General features: G+C 37.7%; 1 long non-coding RNA gene across 1 annotated transcript; it reads right to left on the reverse strand.

Annotated features, from left to right (window-relative positions):
• Positions 1-95: 95 nt before the first annotated feature.
• On the reverse strand, positions 96-21,403 carry LOC127945826 (uncharacterized). Its single transcript, XR_008150947.1, has 3 exons — positions 20,672-21,403; positions 19,897-19,991; positions 96-715 (listed from the first exon to the last, which is right to left on the reverse strand). It is a non-coding gene; the product is annotated as an uncharacterized LOC127945826 (long non-coding RNA).
• Positions 21,404-22,335: the final 932 nt, after the last annotated feature.

Below are 22,335 nucleotides of genomic sequence, written 5' to 3' on the forward strand. Positions count from 1 at the left end.
CTGCATCCTCTGTCAATAAGTTGTTTTTGCCACTATGAAGAATAAAAATTCTTTGCAAATACTTTTATTTTTAAAAAAAGTAAATACAGATAGTCTTTCAGAGAACACTGAAGAATTTATTTGACCAAAAAGTGATACAACACACTGTTTCAAACTCAGAAAATAAAGACCATGAAGACATGCATGTCAAGTGTGCAATATCATCTATAAACCTCCATCAGCACAGCATCAAATAAACACTGATTGTCCGAACAATGGAAGAAAGATAACGTTCAGGAAAACAAACACCTGCTACATAAAATTGCAGAAATAAAACTGACAATAACATCATTCACTTCATGACTGGAACTAGGGGATGGCTGTGCATGAATACGTCCTTTACGAAAACTGCTGATGAGAACTGATGTTTGTTTTTTTATGATAAAAGCACCAGAAGTAAAGTTTACTGTATGAAGCTTGAAAAAGAGAACATAATGCTTTATCAATATAAAAATACTATTTTCAACCATTGTTTTGATCACTGGTTCTGTATACAATATATGGGTTGCTGGAAGGTCACAATGTATTCATTATAAGCTTAGAACTAAAACAAAACTGCACTGCAAAGTCTAAACACTGATAAAGGGAGCATTTCTGTGTGTGTTGGGAAGATAAAGAGTTAAAGAGGTGAGTCCTTGTGCATGATCGAGAAGAACATCATTATCTGCGAACAATCCTGAAAGACAGAAAGGAAGGAAATATTATTACATGCTACTTTTAGACCATAAAACCAGCCTCTGTAAAGATGCTGTATAATTATATATTAAATGCATCTATTATTAAAAGCTAGTCAATAATAGCAAGCTATATTCATATGAATTATAAAAAAATATATTACATGCTTAAAGGAATGTTATCAGTAGTGTAATTGATCTGCTCACGGAAACCTTTCCAATGTATGTGAAATATTATTATTAATAATAATAATAATAAATATAGCTGCAAGCAGCAATAACGGGGCCAAGCACTACAGAAGCAAGCTTCAGACGAACGGCAGGAATGAGTAATTAAGAAAGTTTTAAGATTATTTTAGGCAAAATGGCTTGAAAACAATAAACACAACAACTAGCAATAGGATTTATTTGCTTATCACGTGTAACCAATAGGTGGCGCTGTTACCAAATTAGTTTGGAATGGTCAGTGTGAGGTGACGATGACACATACAAAGTTTGGTGCAAATATGTCAAAGCTTTGCTGAGATACACCCTCAAATGCATTTTGGAACCCTTCCAGCAGCTTCGTTGATGCGCTAAATGAGAACAGTTTCGTATATCGAAACGAAATCCATAACATTTTGCCAGCATGGTCTGAAGATGATCCACGTCAAATTTGGTGAAAATCTGACTAACGGTCTAGGAGGAGTTCGAAAAAGTAAGTTTTCAACATTAATCAAAATGGCGGACAGGAAGTTCAGCCAAATAAGGAAAACTTTGTATCTATGTTCTCGACTTGACCCAAGGAATCTAAAAAGGCCAGCGTCATGTCAATAGCCAGATTTATTCAAAAGTTATTAGCCTTTATTTAAATTGAGTTATAACTGTTGACCACTAGGTGGCGGTGTTTCAAAATATTTTGAGTACCTTCAGGGGATGGTGTTGTTGGCACATTCTGAGTTTCGTAATATTACATCAATGCATTTGTTTAGTATTGCATTTTATTTCACAAAACTGTATTGAAGTCAATGATAATTTCATATTTTGTTCTATTATAGCGCCACCAAGAGGCTCAGTCCCACCATTTCTTTTTATGTGTGCTCAGAGTGAGCCCATACATATGTGTGTCAATTTTGGTGAAAATATCTCAATTTACTTCAGAGTTATAGACATTTATATGAAAAAGCACGTAAAAAATGACTGACTCTTGACTTTGATTGAATATTACTACACCTTACCATCAATATTTTGGCATTTGGGCATTGGCGTATAGCTATCGACCTATGTTTCCGAACTTCTGACGGTGGTTTCGTCTCGATCAGACAAGTGGTTTCGAAGATATAGCCAGATGTTTTTTAAGCGCTAAATCACAACGCTACACAAACCGTAAGGCGAAACCTAGCATGTTTGGTATCGTAGGACTCTGTAAGGTTTCAGGAGTCTAATTTGGTGAGTCTTGAGAAAATAAGTCGACCACACCCAAGGTTATAAGCATTTAAAAAAGGATGATCACCACTAGGTGGCGCTGTTTCGAAACTTCTCACACTCCTTCAGGACATTGTGCTGATGACCCATACCATGTTTCGTAACAATCCGTTGATGCGTTCTGAAAATACAGCATTTTAGCACAAAATTCAAAATGGCCGACAGACAAAATGGTCGAAATGGTAAAATTTGATATCAGTCGACTCGGCATGTTGCCCTGAATCTTACAAGACCAATGTTATGATTTTTGGACAAACTGTTTAGAAGTTATAAGCAAAAATAGCAATTTTTAATATCTCCGGACCAGTAGGTGGCGCTGCGCCGAAACGCAGCAAGTAGCCTCTGGTCATGCTTGTTATGACATGTACCAGGTTTGGTCTGAATACGATAAATCGTTGCAGAGATACAGCCTTACGACTGTTTTTCTAAGCGTTTCGTAAAATTTGTTTGAGCGTTTTTCGAAAACGGTTTGACGAATCAATTTGATTTGCATAACTTTTGGTCAGCACTGCCTGAAGATGATCTGGTTCAATTTTCGTGTGAATCGGACAAACCGTCTAGGACGAGTTCGAAAAAGTAGGTTTTTCAAAGAATTCAAAATGGCGGCCAAATTTCTATGACGGAAAATGACGGCATAGGGTGCAATCGAATCGGCATGAGCTCAGAAATCAGAGGAAAAAAGAATTTTGTTGATTGGACTTACGGTTAAAAAGTTATTAACAAAATTAAAGTGAAATTTCGGACAGTTGGTGGCGCTAGAGGGAATGTCTTAGACACACCAAAATTGGTGTACTAAATGTTGGCACTGTCCTCTATCAGAATGTCAAACCAAAACAACTTTCCCGCATTCGGTTCTATGGGCTGCCATAGACTCCCAGTCGGAAGAATAATAATAATAATAATAATAAATATAGCTGCAAGCAGCAATAACGGGGCCAAGCACTACAGAAGCAAGCTTCAGACGAACGGCAGGAATGAGTAATTAAGACAGTTTTAAGATTATTTTAGGCAAAATGGCTTGAAAACTATAAACACAACAACTAGTAATAGGATTTATTGGCTTTTCACGTGTAACCAATAGGTGGCACTGTTACCAAATTAGTTTGTAATGGTCAGTGTGAGGTGACGATGACACATACAAAGTTTGGTGCAAATATGTCAAAGCATTGCAGAGATACAGCCTCAAACGCATTTTGGCACCCTTCCAGCAGATTTTTTGATGCCCTAAATGAGAACCGTTTCTTATATGGACACAAAATCCATAACTTTTTGCCAGAATGGTCCGAAAATGATCCACGTCAAATTTGGTGAAAATCGGACTAACGGTCTAGGTGGAGTTTGAAAATGTAGGTTTTCAACATTAATCAAAATGGCGGACAGGGAGTTCAGCCAAATAAGGTAAACTTTGTATTTTATGTTCTCGACTTGACCCAAGGAATCTAAAAAGACCAGCATGATGTCAATAGCCAGATTAATTCAAAAGTTATTAGCCTTTATGTAAATTGAGTTATAACCTTTGACCACTAGGTGGCGCTGTTTCAAAATATTTTGAGTACCTTCAGGGGATGGTGTTGTTGACACATTCTGAGTTTTGTAATATTACACCAATGCATTTGTTTAGTATAGCATTTTATTTCACAAAACTGTATTGAAGTCAATGAGAATTTCATGTTTTGTTCTATTATAGCGCCACCAAGAGGCTCAGTCCAACCATTTTTTTATATATTTGCTCAGAGTGATCCCATACATATGTGTGTCAATTTTGGTGAAAATATCTCAATTCACTTCAGAGTTATGGGCATTTATATGAAAAAGCACGTAAAAATTGACTGACTCTTGACTTTGATTGAATATTACTACCCTTTACTATCAATATTTTGGCATTTGGGCATTGGCGTATAGCTATCGACCTATGTTTCCGAACTTCTGACGGTGGTTTCGTCTCGATCAGACAAGTGGTTTCGAAGATATAGCCAGATGTTTTTTAAGCGCTAAATCACAACGCTACACAAACCGTAAGGCGAAACCTAGCATGTTTGGTATCGTAGGACTCTGTAAGGTTTCAGGAGTCTAATTTGGTGAGTCTTGAGAAAATAAGTCGACCACACCCAAGGTTATAAGCATTTAAAAAAGGATGATCACCACTAGGTGGCGCTGTTTCGAAACTTCTCACACTCCTTCAGGACATTGTGCTGATGACCCATACCATGTTTCGTAACAATCCGTTGATGCGTTCTGAAAATACAGCATTTTAGCACAAAATTCAAAATGGCCGACAGACAAAATGGTCGAAATGGTAAAATTTGATATCAGTCGACTCGGCATGTTGCCCTGAATCTTACAAGACCAATGTTATGATTTTTGGACAAACTGTTTAGAAGTTATAAGCAAAAATAGCAATTTTTAATATCTCCGGACCAGTAGGTGGCGCTGCGCCGAAACGCAGCAAGTAGCCTCTGGTCATGCTTGTTATGACATGTACCAGGTTTGGTCTGAATACGATAAATCGTTGCAGAGATACAGCCTTACGACTGTTTTTCTAAGCGTTTCGTAAAATTTGTTTGAGCGTTTTTCGAAAACGGTTTGACGAATCAATTTGATTTGCATAACTTTTGGTCAGCACTGCCTGAAGATGATCTGGTTCAATTTTCGTGTGAATCGGACAAACCGTCTAGGACGAGTTCGAAAAAGTAGGTTTTTCAAAGAATTCAAAATGGCGGCCAAATTTCTATGACGGAAAATGACGGCATAGGGTGCAATCGAATCGGCATGAGCTCAGAAATCAGAGGAAAAAAGAATTTTGTTGATTGGACTTACGGTTAAAAAGTTATTAACAAAATTAAAGTGAAATTTCGGACAGTTGGTGGCGCTAGAGGGAATGTCTTAGACACACCAAAATTGGTGTACTAAATGTTGGCACTGTCCTCTATCAGAATGTCAAACCAAAACAACTTTCCCGCATTCGGTTCTATGGGCTGCCATAGACTCCCAGTCGGAATAATAATAATAATAATAATAAATATAGCTGCAAGCAGCAATAACGGGGCCAAGCACTACAGAAGCAAGCTTCAGACGAACGGCAGGAATGAGTAATTAAGACAGTTTTAAGATTATTTTAGGCAAAATGGCTTGAAAACTATAAACACAACAACTAGTAATAGGATTTATTGGCTTTTCACGTGTAACCAATAGGTGGCACTGTTACCAAATTAGTTTGTAATGGTCAGTGTGAGGTGACGATGACACATACAAAGTTTGGTGCAAATATGTCAAAGCATTGCAGAGATACAGCCTCAAACGCATTTTGGCACCCTTCCAGCAGATTTTTTGATGCCCTAAATGAGAACCGTTTCTTATATGGACACAAAATCCATAACTTTTTGCCAGAATGGTCCGAAAATGATCCACGTCAAATTTGGTGAAAATCGGACTAACGGTCTAGGTGGAGTTTGAAAATGTAGGTTTTCAACATTAATCAAAATGGCGGACAGGGAGTTCAGCCAAATAAGGTAAACTTTGTATTTTATGTTCTCGACTTGACCCAAGGAATCTAAAAAGACCAGCATGATGTCAATAGCCAGATTAATTCAAAAGTTATTAGCCTTTATGTAAATTGAGTTATAACCTTTGACCACTAGGTGGCGCTGTTTCAAAATATTTTGAGTACCTTCAGGGGATGGTGTTGTTGACACATTCTGAGTTTTGTAATATTACACCAATGCATTTGTTTAGTATAGCATTTTATTTCACAAAACTGTATTGAAGTCAATGAGAATTTCATGTTTTGTTCTATTATAGCGCCACCAAGAGGCTCAGTCCAACCATTTTTTTATATATTTGCTCAGAGTGATCCCATACATATGTGTGTCAATTTTGGTGAAAATATCTCAATTCACTTCAGAGTTATGGGCATTTATATGAAAAAGCACGTAAAAATTGACTGACTCTTGACTTTGATTGAATATTACTACCCTTTACTATCAATATTTTGGCATTTGGGCATTGGCGTATAGCTATCGACCTATGTTTCCGAACTTCTGACGGTGGTTTCGTCTCGATCAGACAAGCTTTTTCAAAGATATAGCCAGATGTTTTTTAAGCGCTAAATCACAACGCTACACAAACCGTAAGGCGAAACCTAGAATGTTTGGTATCGTTGGACTCGGTAAGGTTTCAGGAGTCCAATTTGGTGAGTCTCGAGAAAATAAGTCGACCACACCCAAGGTTATAAGCATTTAAATAAGGATGATCACCACTAGGTGGCGCTGTTTCGAAACTTCTCACGCTCCTTCAGGACATTGTACTGATGACCCATACCATTTTTTGTAACAATCCGTTGATGCGTTCTGAAAATACAGCATTTTAGCACAAAATTCAAAATGGCCGACAGTCAAAATGGCCGAGATGGTAAAATTGGATATCAGTCGACTCGGCATGTTGCCCTGAATCTAACAAGACCAATGTTATGATTTTTGGACAAACTGTTTAGAAGTTATAAGCAAAAATAGCAATTTTCCATATCTCCGGACCAGTAGGTGGCGCTGCGCCGAAACGCAGCAAGTAGCCTCAAGTCATGCTTGTTATGACATGTACCAGGTTTGGTCTGAATAGGATAAGTTGTTGCCGAGATACAGCCTTACGACTGTTTTTGTAAGCGTTACGTAAAATTTGTTAGAGCGTTTATCAAAAACGGTTTGACGAATCAATTTGATTTGCATAACTTTTGGTCAGCACTGCCTGAAGATGACCTGGTTCAATTTTCGTGTGAATCGGACAAACCGTCTAGGACGAGTTCGAAAAAGTATGTTTTTAAAAAAATTCTAAATGGCGGCCATATTTCTATGACGGAAAATGACTGTATAGGGTGCAATCGAATTGGCTTGAGCTCAGAAATCAGAGGAAAAAAGAATTTTGTTGATTGGCCTCACGGTTAAAAAGTTATTAACAAAATTAAAGTGAAATTTCGGACAGTTGGTGGCGCTAGAGGGAATGTCTTAGACACACCAAAATTGGTGTACTTAATGTTGGCACTGTCCTCTATCAGAATGTCAAACCAAAACAACTTTCCCGCATTCGGTTCTATGGGCTGCCATAGACTCCCAGTCGGAATAATAATAATAATAATAATAAATATAGCTGCAAGCAGCAATCACGGGGCCAAGCATTCCAGCGGCAACATCAGGAGCTAAGCATATGTAGCATCAGACCAAATGCAACAATGAATAATGAAATTAATAATTGCATGATTGTAATTGAAATGGCTGAAAAACGTTAATAAAAGTTCCACAGCGAGGAGCTAAGCATGGCATGGAGCGTCAGACCAAATGCAACGAGTAAGAAAAGCAATTATTGGAAGAGTGTAATTGAAACAGCCAGTAAAACTCCAGTAAAATGATGCATTATCATTTTTGGAAAATAGGTGGCGCTGTAATCAAATCGCTTTGTTGTGTTCTGTGGGAGGTGACAATGTTGTGGGCAATTTCTTTCAAAATACTTACAGACCTTTAGGGCAATGAGTCGAACATGCCCACCGAGTTTCGTTCCTATCGACTTCCATTAACCTTGTCAAATAGGTGCTTAAAGTTGTTTGGCCAATGGCGGCCATGTTTTGTTAAGATAAGTGAAATTCCTCATAGAGCACTTGTGCCACATTGGGCCATATCAATTTTCAAGTCGATTGGATCAACGGTTGCTTAGTTATAGCCATTTGATTTTTTTTCATCCTGTAGCGCCACCAAGTGGCAGATATGGAAAAAAAATAATAATTTGACTAAAGTTTTTGTTCATGCATATGAGTTCTGAGTTTGGTGAAGATATCTCATTTTGTTCCCGAGTTATAGCCTTTTTCGTAAAATTGGTCCACGAATTTGAATGTTTTGGGTCACCTGGTTTTTTGTTCAGTCTTGATCAAACCACTGCAATAATATTCTCTGGACTCTCTAGATCAATAATTTTCAAAAATATGTTTCATTTTGTCCTTTGGTTAGCTATAAGAGGTCATTTAGGAAAGGGCCGTGGCCACATGTAACCTAAAGCCTATAAAACTGAAACAAAACCTCAAAACTTTATGAAACTTGGTTATAACATGTGAAAGATGACCCACCAAGCATGCAAAGTTTCATTAAGATCAGAAAATAGCTGGTGCTATAACAGTTAATATGGCCTAAAAAACAAAAGATTTCTGTTGTGAATGGCATTAAACTGCAAAAAAAAAGGAGGGTAATATAATCACACATGCATTAGATCTGTATTTTTTCTAAACAATCATGCAAAATTTAACAGAGATTAGGTAAAAAAGAACACTGTAATATTTATAAAGCTTCAAAACCCAGTGTTGAATAAAAAATTGCAATTATAACCACTAGATGTCAACGGAAGACCACTAATGAGCTCACTAAAGACTAAAACATTACAGTTTATGGGTTTGTTGAGGGATTCATCTAGAAAAAATGTATATTACTATTATTTAATATTACTGTTCAAGCATTTCAGATCACATTGAGTCAAAGTTTACCAATTTATTCATACAGATATATCTAATGTTTATAATTATGCCAGATTATGATTGCAATGAAACCTGAAAAATGACATAGAAGCCCATAAAAACAGAAGACTTGCAATAGGTTTTATCACCCATCATTTATTTTAATTATCTATATATATAACAAAATGTGTGCATCTGTGTGTGGGTTTAAGCATGCTTATTGAGTATTAATATACTAGTTTAAACATTTCATGTTTGTGTGTGTCTGTAATTCTGTTCTATTCTTTTACTGTCAGCCATATCTAGGTTATTTAAAATGAGTGCAGTACTATTATCTAGACTGTGAAATTATACATAAATTGCGTATGCTTCTTTGGAATGAAATTAAGACAACATATAACAGTTATAAAGGTTAAAGAGACAGTGTTGTATGATAAATTGCATTTACGACCACTAGATGTCACTGGAAGACCACTAATGGGCTTTGCAGAGATATAGCCTCAGACTCATTTTGTGAAGATGGCTGACATCTGAAGCAGCGCTGTACAAAAACGGTTTCGTCTATTGACACGAAATCCATAACTTTTTGTCAGCACGGTCTGAAGATGATCTGATTTAATTTTGGTGAAAATCAGACAAACGGTTGAGGATGTGTTTAAAAAAAAAGGTTTTCAACATGAATCAAAATGGCGGACAGGAAGTTTTGCTTAATATGACATAATTGGTATGCATGTTGTCGGCATGTCCCAAGGAACATTTTGAGACATGTTTCATGATAATAGGCTAATGCAATCAAAAGTTATTAGCATTATTGGAAATGTAATAATTAGCGGTTATTGATTGGTTTATTACTCTTGACCAATAGGTGGCGCTGTGACCAAAATGATGTGGCGTGGTCAATGTGATGTGACAATGTCACATATTAAGTTTTGTGTAAATATCTCCAACCTTTGCAGAGATACAGCCTCAGATGCAGTTTGGTATCTTTCCAGCAAATTCGTTGGTACGCTAATTGAAAACGGTTACGTGTATCGACACAAATTCCATAACTTTTTGCCAGCATGGTCTGAAGATGATCCAAATCAAATTTGGTGAAAATCTGAGCAACGGTCTAGGAGGAGTTCGAAAAAGTAGGTTTTCAACATGAATCAAAATGGCGGACAGGAAATTTTGCCAAAATTGACAAATGGGGTATCGGTGTTCTCGGCATGACCCAAGGAATCTATCAACATCAGCTTTGTTACAATAGGCTAATGTATGCAAAAGTTATTAGCATTTTTCGAAAAAATCGTTATAACTATTGACCACAAGGTGGCGCTGCCCCCAATTTTTTTGTGTACATTCAGGGCATGGAGCCGGACATTTTTGTAATTATTTGCGAAACGATACGGAACTTCATTCTTAAGATACAGCAATTTACAACTAAATCCAAAATGGCCGACGCCCAAAATGGCCGAATTGGGAAAATTCGGTATCATTCGACTCGGAATGATGCACTGAATCTAAAGACACCACTTTTGTGATTTTTGGCAAAACCGTTCAGAAGTTATGAGCAAAAACATGCATTTTTCATATCTCCTGACCACTAGGGGGCACAGCGCCGAAACACTGCAGGTAGTCCCAGGGAATGGTTGTTATAAGACCCACCAAGATTGGTCTCAATAGGCCAAACCGTTGCGGAGATATAGCCTCACGTTCACGTTTGTGTGCTTTTCGAAGAATTCGTTCATGAGCTATTCGGAAACGGTTTGAGAAATCAACTTGAATTCCATAACTTTTTGCCAGCATGGTCTGAAGATTATCTGATTCAATTTTCGTGACAATCGGTGCAACGGCCTAGGACTAGTTCGAAAAAGTAGGTTTTACGAACAATTGACGATAGCGAAAAAACTAAGCCTTGCGATTTTTGAATTTCGGTGTCCATTCGACTCGGCATGAGCCAAGGAATAACAGGAAAAAAGAATTTTCATTTTGTGGCTTACGGTTCAAGAGTTATTAGCATTAAGTTTTTGAAAGTTTAGACAATTGGTGGCGCTAGAGAGTTTGAGTTAGAGACTTCAAATTTGCTACGGTTAATGTTCAGACAGTCCTCTATTAGTGTGCCAAATTATACAACTTTCCCGCAATCGGTTCTATGGGCTACCATAGACTTGGGGTGGAAGAAGAAGAATAATAATAAATATAGCTGCAAGCAGCAATAACGGGGCCAAGCACTCCAACGGCAAATGTAGGAGCTAAGCATGGCATGGAGAATCACACGAAGTGCAACAATGAGCAATTAAACCAATTTTAGGATGATTGTAATTGAAATGGCTGAAAAATCATAAAGACAACCACTAGTAATAAGATTAAAATGCCTATCACTTTTGGCCAACAGGTGGCGCTGTAATCAAATCATTTGTGTGTGTTCTGTGTGAGATGACAATAACACACAAAAAGTCTGGTGTCAATATGCCAAAGCATTGCAGAGATACAGCCTCAAGTGTCATTTTGTCATTGTGCCTCAAGTTCGTCGATGTGGTATGCGAAAACGCTTTTGTCTATCGATACAAAATCCATAACATTTTGTCAGCACAGTCTGCAGATCATCTGAGTCAATTTTGGTGAAAATCGGACTAACGGTTGATGAGGAGTTCGAAAAAGTAGGTTTTCAACATAAATCAAAATGGCGGACAGGAAGTTCGGCTTACTCTGGCATATATGGTATCTATTGTTGTCGGCATAAGCCAGGGAATATTTTGAGGCCAGTTTCATTCAAATAGGCTAATGCAATAAAAAGTTATTAGCATTTTTAAAAGTGTAATTATTCATGATTAATGAATGGTTTATTACTTTTGACCAATAGGTGGCGCTGTTACCAAATTTATGTGGCATGGTCAGTGTGAGGTGGTGATGACACATACAAAGTTTGGTGCAAATATGTCAAAGTGTTGCAGAGATACAGCCTCAAATGCATTTTGGCACCCTTCCAGCAAATTCGTTGATGCGCTAAATGATAACCGTTTCGTATATCGACACGAAATCCATAACTTTTTGCCAGCATGTTCTGAAGATGATCCACGTCAAATTTTGTGAAAATTGGACAAACGGTCTAGGAGGAGTTCGAAAAAGTAGGTTTTCAACATTAATCAAAATGGCGGACAGGAAGTATGGCCAATTTTCAAATAATTGGTATCAATGCTCTCGGCATGACCCACAGAATATAGCGAGACCATTTTAATTTTAATAGTCTAATTTATTCAAAAGTTATTAGCATTTATGTGATATTTCATTATAACTATTGGCCACAAGGTGGCGCTGCCACCAAACTTTTTGAGTACCTTCAGGGCATGGAGCCGAATATTTTTGTAATTATTTGCGAAACGATACGATGCTGCATTAAAAAAATACAGCATTTTAACACATAATTCAAAATGGCCGACGCCTAAAATGGCCGACATGGGAAAATTGGATATCATGCGACTCGACATGACTCACTGAATCTAAAAAGACCAGTTGTGTGATTTTTGGCCAAACCATTCAGAAGTTATAAGCCAAAATATGCATTGTTCATATCTCATGACCACTAGGTGGCGCTGTGTCGAAACACTGCAGGTAGTCTCAGTTCATGCTTGTTATAACTCACACCAAGTTTGGTCTCAATATGACAAACCGTTGCCGAGATATAGCCTCACGTGTATTTTTGCGTGCTTTTAGTCAAATTTGTTTACGTGTCATTCGACAACGGTTGGACGAATCAACTTGAATTCCATAACTTTTTGCCGGGCCGGTCTGAAGATGATCTGAGACAATTTTCGTGGCAATCGGACTAACTGTCTAGGACGAGTTCGAAAAAGTAGGTTTTTCGATTAATTGAAAATAGCGAAAAAACTAAACCTTGCGATTTTTGAATTTTGGGGTTCATTCGACTTGGCATGAGCCAAGGATTCAGAGGAAAAAAGAATTTCCATTTTCTGGCTTACGGTTCAAAAGTTATTAGCATACAAACATTGAAAGTTTGGACAAGTGGTGGCGCTAGAGAGTAGGAGTTACAGACTTCAAATTCGCTATACTTAATGTTGGGACAGTCCTCTGTCAGTGTGCCAAATTATACAACTTTCCCGCAATCGGTTCTATGGGCTGCCATAGACTTGCGGCGGAAGAAGAAGAAGAATAATAATAACGCCAACGAAAACAATAGGTGCCTACGCACCTTCGGTGCTTGGCCCCTAAATATAGCTGCAAGCAGCAATTACGGGGCCAAGCACTCCAACGGCAAATGTAGTAGCTAAGCATCGCATAAAGCATCACACCAAATACATTAATGAGCAATAAGAGCAATTTTGGAATTATTGTATTTGAAATGGCAAAAAAAAAAAAAAAACACCAATACCACCTCTAGTAGCATGATTACTTGGTTTATCAAGCTTGACCAATAGGTGACACTGTTATAAAATCAATTTGGTGTACTCTGTGTGACTTTTCAATGACACACACAAAGTTTGGTGTCAATATGCCAAAGCATTCCAGGGATACAGCCTCAAGTGTCATTTTCTCATTGTGCCTCAAATTCGTCGATGTGGTATGCGAAAACGGTTTTGTCTATCGACTCAAAATCCATAACTTTGAATCAGTATAGCCTGAAGATCATTTGATTCGAATTTGGTGAAAATCGGACATACGGTTGATCAGGAGTTCGAAAAAGTATGTTTTCAACATAAATCAAAATGGCGGACCGGAAGTTCAGCTTACCGTGGTATATTTGGTATCTATGTTATCGGCATAAGCCAGGGAATATTTTGAGCCCAGTTTCTTTGCAATAGGCTAATGGACTAAAAAGTTATTAGCATTTTAAAAAGTGTAATTACTCATGGTTAATGAATGGTTTATTACTCTTGACCAATAGGTGGCGCTGTTACCAAATTTATGTGGCATGGTCAGTGTGAGGTGGCGATGACACATACAAAGTTTGGTGCAAATATGTCAAAGTGTTGCAGAGATACAGCCTCAAATGCATTTTGGCACCCTTCCAGCAAATTCGTTGATGCGCTAAATGAGAACCGTTACGTATATCGACACAAAATCCATAACTTTTTGCCAGCATGGTCTGAAGATGATTCACGTCAAATTTGGTGAAAATTGGGCTAACGGTCTAGGAGGAGTTCGAAAAAGTAGGTTTTCAACATTAAGCAAAATGGCGGACAGGAAGTAAGGCCAATTTTCACATTATTGGTATCAATACTCTCGGCATGACCCACAGAATATAGCGAGACCATTTTAATTTTAATAGACTAATTTATTCAAAAGTTATTAGCGTTTATGTGATATTTCATTATAACTATTGGCCACAAGGTGGCGCTGCCACCAAACTTTTTGAGTACCTTCAGGGCATGGAGCCGAATATTTTTGTAATTATTTGCGAAACGATACGATGCTGCGTTCAAAAAATACAGCATTTTAAAATATAATTCAAAATGGCCGACGCCTAAAATGGCCGACACAGGAAAATTGGATATCATTCGACTCGACATGACTCACTGAATCTAAAGAGACCAGTTGTGTGATTTTTGGCCAAACCATTCAGTAGTTATAAGCCAAAATATGCATTTTTCATATCTCCTGACCACTAGGTGGCGCTGTGTCGAAACACAGCAGGTAGTCTCAGTTCATGCTTGTTATAACACACGCCAAGTTTGGTCTCAATATGACAAACCGTTGCCGGGATATAGCCTCACGTGCATGTTTGCGTGCTTTTCGTCAAATTTGTTTACGTGTCATTCGACAACAGTTGGACGAATCAACTTGAATTCCATAACTTTTTGCCAGCATGGTCTGAAGATGATCTGAGCCAATTTTCGTGGCAATCGGACTAACCGTCTAGGACGAGTTCGAAAAAGTAGGTTTTTCGAATAATTGAAAATAGCGAAAAAACTAAACCTTGCGATTTTTGAATTTTAGGATTCATTCGACTTGGCCTGAGCCAAGGATTCAGAGGAAAAAAGAATTTCCATTTTCTGGCTTACGGTTCAAAAGTTATTAGCATACAAACATTGAAAGTTTGGACAAGTGGTGGCGCTAGAGAGTAGGAGTTAGAGGCTTCAAATTTGCTATAGTTAATGTTGGGACTGTCCTCTATCAGTGTGCCAAATTATACAACTTTCCCGCAAACGGTTCTATGGGCTGCCATAGACTTGCGGCGGAAGAAGAAGAAGAATAATAATAAATATAGCTGCAAGCAGCAATAACGGGGCCAAGCACTACAGAAGCAAGCTTCAGACGAACGGCAGGAATGAGTAATTAAGAAAGTTTTAAGATTATTTTAGGCAAAATGGCTTGAAAACAATAAACACAACAACTAGTAATAGGATTTATTTGCTTATCACGTGTAACCAATAGGTGGCGCTGTTACCAAATTAGTTTGGAATGGTCAGTGTGAGGTGACGATGACACATACAAAGTTTGGTGCAAATATGTCAAAGCTTTGCTGAGATACAGCCTCAAATGCATTTTGGAACCCTTCCAGCAGCTTCGTTGATGCGCTAAATGAGAACAGTTTCGTATATCGAAACGAAATCCATAACATTTTGCCAGCATGGTCTGAAGATGATCCACGTCAAATTTGGTGAAAATCTGACTAACGGTCTAGGAGGAGTTCGAAAAAGTAAGTTTTCAACATTAATCAAAATGGCGGACAGGAAGTTCAGCCAAATAAGGAAAACTTTGTATCTATGTTCTCGACTTGACCCAAGGAATCTAAAAAGACCAGCGTCATGTCAATAGCCAGATTTATTCAAAAGTTATTAGCCTTTATTTAAATTGAGTTATAACTGTTGACCACTAGGTGGCGGTGTTTCAAAATATTTTGAGTACCTTCAGGGGATGGTGTTGTTGGCACATTCTGAGTTTCGTAATATTACATCAATGCATTTGTTTAGTATTGCATTTTATTTCACAAAACTGTATTGAAGTCAATGATAATTTCATATTTTGTTCTATTATAGCGCCACCAAGAGGCTCAGTCCCACCATTTCTTTTTATGTGTGCTCAGAGTGAGCCCATACATATGTGTGTCAATTTTGGTGAAAATATCTCAATTCACTTCAGAGTTATAGACATTTATATGAAAAAGCACGTAAAAAATGACTGACTCTTGACTTTGATTGAATATTACTACACCTTACCATCAATATTTAGGCATTTGGGCATTGGCGTATAGCTATCGACCTATGTTTCCGAACTTCTGACGGTGGTTTCGTCTCGATCAGACAAGTGGTTTCGAAGATATAGCCAGATGTTTTTTAAGCGCTAAATCACAACGCTACACAAACCGTAAGGCGAAACCTAGCATGTTTGGTATCGTAGGACTCTGTAAGGTTTCAGGAGTCTAATTTGGTGAGTCTCGAGAAAATAAGTCGACCACACCCAAGGTTATAAGCATTTAAAAAAGGATGATCACCACTAGGTGGCGCTGTTTCGAAACTTCTCACACTCCTTCAGGACATTGTGCTGATGACCCATACCATGTTTCGTAACAATCCGTTGATGCGTTCTGAAAATACAGCATTTTAGCACAAAATTCAAAATGGCCGACAGACAAAATGGCCGAAATGGTAAAATTTGATATCAGTCGACTCGGCATGTTGCCCTGAATCTAACAAGACCAATGTTATGATTTTTGGACAAACTGTTTAGAAGTTATAAGCAAAAATAGCAATTTTTCATATCTCCGGACCAGTAGGTGGCGCTGCGCCGAAACGCAGCAAGTAGCCTCAGGTCATGCTTGTTATGACATGTACCAGGTTTGGTCTGAATACGATAAATCGTTGCAGAGATACAGCCTTACGACTGTTTTTCTAAGCGTTTCGTAAAATTTGTTTGAGCGTTTTTCGAAAACGGTTTGACGAATCAATTTGATTTGCATAACTTTTGGTCAGCACTGCCTGAAGATGATCTGGTTCAATTTTCGTGTGAATCGGACAAACCGTCTAGGACGAGTTCGAAAAAGTAGGTTTTTCAAAGAATTCAAAATGGCGGCCATATTTCTATGACGGAAAATGACGGCATAGGGTGCAATCGAATCGGCATGAGCTCAGAAATCAGAGGAAAAAAGAATTTTGTTGATTGGACTTACGGTTAAAAAGTTATTAACAAAATTAAAGTGAAATTTCGGACAGTTGGTGGCGCTAGAGGGAATGTCTTAGACACACCAAAATTGGTGTACTAAATGTTGGCACTGTCCTCTATCAGAATGTCAAACCAAAACAACTTTCCCGCATTCGGTTCTATGGGCTGCCATAGACTCCCAGTCGGAAGAATAATAATAATAATAATAATAAATATAGCTGCAAGCAGCAATTACGGGGCCAAGCACTCCAACGACAAATGTAGTAGCTAAGCATCGCATGAAGCATCACACCAAATACATTAATGAGCAATAACAGCAATTTTGGAATTATTGTATTTGAAATGGCAAAAAAAAAAAAACCACCAATACCACCTCTAGTAGCATGATTACTTGGTTTATCAAGCTTGACCAATAGGTGACACTGTTATAAAATCAATTTGGTGTACTCTGTGTGTCTTTTCAATGACACACACAAAGTTTGGTGTCAATATGCCAAAGCATTCCAGGGATACAGCCTCAAGTGTCATTTTCTCATTGTGCCTCAAATTCGTCGATGTGGTATGCGAAAACGGTTTTGTCTATCGACTCAAAATCCATAACTTTGAATCAGTATAGCCTGAAGATCATTTGATTCGAATTTGGTGAAAATCGGACATACGGTTGATCAGGAGTTCGAAAAAGTATGTTTTCAACATAAATCAAAATGGCGGACCGGAAGTTCAGCTTACCGTGGTATATTTGGTATCTATGTTATCGGCATAAGCCAGGGAATATTTTGAGCCCAGTTTCCTTCAAATAGGCTAATGCATTAAAAAGTTATTAGCATTTTAAAAAGTGTAATTACTCATGGTTAATGAATGGTTTATTACTCTTGACCAATAGGTGGCGCTGTTACCAAATTTATGTGGCATGGTCAGTGTGAGGTGGCGATGACACATACAAAGTTTGGTGCAAATATGTCAAAGTGTTGCAGAGATACAGCCTCAAATGCATTTTGGCACCCTTCCAGCAAATTCGTTGATGCGCTAAATGAGAACCGTTACGTATATTGACACAAAATCCATAACTTTTTGCCAGCATGGTCTGAAGATGATGCACGTCAAATTTGGTGAAAATTGGGCTAACGGTCTAGGAGGAGTTCGAAAAAGTAGGTTTTCAACATTAAGCAAAATGGCGGACAGGAAGTAAGGCCAATTTTCACATTATTGGTATCAATACTCTCGGCATGACCCACAGAATATAGCGAGACCATTTTAATTTTAATAGACTAATTTATTCAAAAGTTATTAGCGTTTATGTGATATTTCATTATAACTATTGGCCACAAGGTGGCGCTGCCACCAAACTTTTTGAGTACCTTCAGGGCATGGAGCCGAATATTTTTGTAATTATTTGCGAAACGATACGATGCTGCGTTCAAAAAATACAGCATTTTAAATCATAATTCTAAATGGCCGACGCCTAAAATGGCCGACACAGGAAAATTGGATATCATTCGACTCGACATGACTCACTGAATCTAAAGAGACCAGTTGTGTGATTTTTGGCCAAACCATTCAGTAGTTATAAGCCAAAATATGCATTTTTCATATCTCCTGACCACTAGGTGGCGCTGTGTCGAAACACAGCAGGTAGTCTCAGTTCATGCTTGTTATAACACACGCCAAGTTTGGTCTCAATATGACAAACCGTTGCCGGGATATAGCCTCACGTGCATGTTTGCGTGCTTTTCGTCAAATTTGTTTACGTGTCATTCGACAACAGTTGGACGAATCAACTTGAATTCCATAACTTTTTGCCAGCATGGTCTGAAGATGATCTGAGCCAATTTTCGTGGCAATCGGACTAACCGTCTAGGACGAGTTCGAAAAAGTAGGTTTTTCGAATAATTGAAAATAGCGAAAAAACTAAACTTTGCGATTTTTGAATTTTAGGGTTCATTCGACTTGGCCTGAGCCAAGGATTCAGAGGAAAAAAGAATTTCCATTTTCTGGCTTACGGTTCAAAAGTTATTAGCATACAAACATTGAAAGTTTGGACAAGTGGTGGCGCTAGAGAGTAGGAGTTAGAGGCTTCAAATTTGCTATAGTTAATGTTGGGACTGTCCTCTATCAGTGTGCCAAATTATACAACTTTCCCGCAAACGGTTCTATGGGCTGCCATAGACTTGCGGCGGAAGAAGAAGAAGAATAATAATAATAACGCCAACGAAAACAATAGGTGCCTACGCACCTTCGGTGCTTGGCCCCTAATAATAAGAACCGGAACAAAAACAATAGGTGCCTCGCACCTTCGGTGCTTGGCCCCTAATAACGCCAACGAAAACAATAGGTGCCTACGCACCTTCGGTGCTTGGCCCCTAATAATAAGAACCGGAACAAAAACAATAGGTGCCTCGCACCTTCGGTGCTTGGCCCCTAATAATAAGAACCGGAACAAAAACAATAGGTGCCTCGCACCTTCGGTGCTTGGCCCCTAATAATTAGATACTGAGAATAATTTGGAAGTAAAACAAAGTGTTGCATGTTTTCTTGGTGTACAGAAAAGTATATTTATTTTGTACATCATTTGCAACTGCTTTTTTTTCACTTAATTAGAAGCCCCAAAAATTTAATTGTCCTCTGTAATAGGGACTAATGAAAAGAGAATTAGAATTTCTTTTAAAATGCAAAGTTGAATAATAATCAAAAAAAAAAAAAAAAAAATCTCTGTAAACACTTAAGTGTGTCCCGTAAGGCAGTGGCTCCCAATCCTGGTCCTGGAGAAGCCCAACACTGCACATTTGAGATGTCTCCCTGATCAAACACACCTGATTCAACTCATCAGCTCATCAGTGAAGACTCCAAGGCAGATAAGAGAGACACCAAAACCGTGCAGTGCTGGGGTTCTCCAGGATCAGGATTGGGAAACACAGTCATCAGGTCATGAAAAGTTCGACACACACTTGTGGTCACCATGCTCACTCGAACACTTGGCCTAAACATAGGAAATACGTCAAATAAATAATCGATTGGTCAAGTGCAAAGATGGTAAGTGTGGGTATTTGGACAGTGCAAAAGTTTAAGAAACAACAAATGCTGTGCAATTTATAACAGCAGTTTGATAAAAAGGTAAAACCAACACAGACTTACTGCTGCAAATGTCTGCCTCCGCAGCTTTCAGTCTTCTCCATTTCTGAAGGAAAACCTCTCCACAAACACCACAGGGATGACTGCTTCCTTTACATCTTTTCAACAAAAAAAAAAAAAAACATAATAATAAAAATAAGAAAGGGGGAGGGGTAGAATAAAATAGAATTATAAACAGAATTTTAATAATGTTTTGTGAGCAAAATATTTAAAATATAAACTGATATGAATGAACTGCAGGAAGGGAAAAATGTGTCCTTTCATTCATTTACTTTTTTTGGATTTACATAAAAATGTTCAAAAGCATGGTACAGTAAATGTGTGATATCTGTAATATAAAAGCACATCAAAAACGACAATTACAGTTGTACAACCAAAGTTAGTTTGATGATTATTTTATTGTTGTATTGATTATTAATATACCATAGTAGAACTACAGTTACTGAGGTAAAAACATGGTAAATGTCCCGTTCCTGGGTTTTAACTTCATATTTAATTTGTTGCTATTGTACATGCCATGGTTACCATGATTTTACTACAAATGTACATCTTTGACATGAAATGAATATATTGAAAGTCTATGGCACGTCACGTGACCGACAGGGTTTAATCACACTAGTTAGCAGGTGTGTTCACTTAGTTAAACGCAATGAAACTCAAAGACAGCCTCGGATGACTGATATAATACAGCGAGTAAACAATATGGCGCTAATCTGATTAATAAAGACAGAATACATTTTATAACAGGCATTAAAAGAGCGTAATTATATCTACTCACCGACCCTGTGGCACATGGAAACTGATGGCAAGTATCGCGATGTGTGCTGAATGAGACTTCTTGAACGTGATTTCATAGAGATGATGAACTATGAATAAGCGATAAGCGAAATTGGTTGTAAGAAAACGGTTAAACTGCTTACTTGCACGCGCCTTGGAGCGTTGTTAAACTCACCTTTTATGTCGTTTTCCCTGCAGTTGAGTGTTGCTTTGGTCAAACTCACCGCTGAGTGCTGTTTTACCTGCAGTTGAGTGTTGTTAAACTCACCACTGATGAACGCGCTAAGCTTTGGCACAGAGATCACTTTAATATCAGATTGCGAGAATATTTAAACCTCAAAAACAAGTTGGAGGGCCAGATAAAAACGATCTCTGTCATATATATATATATTTTTGTAGCCTATTATTTATTTTTATTTATTCAGTGTAGTTGTGGTGTGCTGAACCAAGAAGTCAAATATAAACGCTACTGAGTTCTATAGAAGTCTATCGGACTAACCTGCACGTTGAAAAATAACGCCAAAGGTATACCCAGTGCGTCAAAAAAGTGACGCCAGATCACTTGACCATGCGTCAGACATTTGACGAGTAGAGAGTGAGACTGTGTTGCAATATCATCACTATATCTTTAAGACAATTATTGTTTGATAACAGCTTTGGAAGCTCCAGATATCACACAAAAATAAAAGCCATAAAGTGATTTGGCATTTCTCATTCAATTGCTTGATGTGCTTGCATGACTGAAAATAGCTGTCTGAGTGTGATCCCAATATAGCTGACTTGCCTTGAAAAGGATTTGATTGCATGAGATTTAAGGCATGCAAGAAATATTGATGGCAACAATTTGATTCACCATTTTTCAGCTCTGTTTGACCTTTGTAGTCCATTTTAAACACTCTCTGAAAAACTTGCTCAGATCCTGATCACTCTGTCAAGGTTTATTTTTACATTAATGTACATTATTTCCTACATTACATGTTTAGACACCCCTGCCATAAAAGAACATTCAGCAAATAGTTCTTCAAAGAACCATTGATCGACTGATCAACTGATTGATTGATTGATTGATTGATTGATTGATTGATTGATTGTATGGTCACCATGAACTGGTCAATTGAAAATAAATAATGATAATATAATATATTAATTTCCACAGGGGCAGTACACGGGTATGGGATTAACATTTTTGGCTGAACAGTTTCTCTTTTTATGTATAAAAAGTTAAACTTATGATCTGTATGATGCCACATAGCATGCCCCGCTTAGTTAAACTGGATTGTCTCTTAACTCGATAAAATAAAATAAAGTAATTTAATTTAAGATTTAAGAAGTGATTTTCACAACGGAATCTTTTTCTTTTCATGCTAAAGATGTTAATATTAAATGTGGCTGCGAGGCTTTAGTGAGATTTATCAGAGTTAAACAGATACGGGCCCTCAAGCTAAGCACACATATTTTTTGCTGCTTCCATTTTCAGGCTGACACTATTACATGCTGCATATTCATCCAAGATATTTTCTGCTTAGAGATTTCATTCTTTGCTTTCCGATACAGCTATAATTGTATTTAATTATTTCTGAATGTTTTGTTGATTATTGTGGAAAATGTTTTTCATCCGGTTTCATTCCTATAAATGTGGGAGTTTTGTTTCGGCACAAAAGAATG

The sequence above is a fragment of the Carassius gibelio genome, chromosome A24 (assembly GCF_023724105.1).
Source record: "Carassius gibelio isolate Cgi1373 ecotype wild population from Czech Republic chromosome A24, carGib1.2-hapl.c, whole genome shotgun sequence".
NCBI classification, from domain to species: domain Eukaryota; kingdom Metazoa; phylum Chordata; class Actinopteri; order Cypriniformes; family Cyprinidae; genus Carassius; species Carassius gibelio.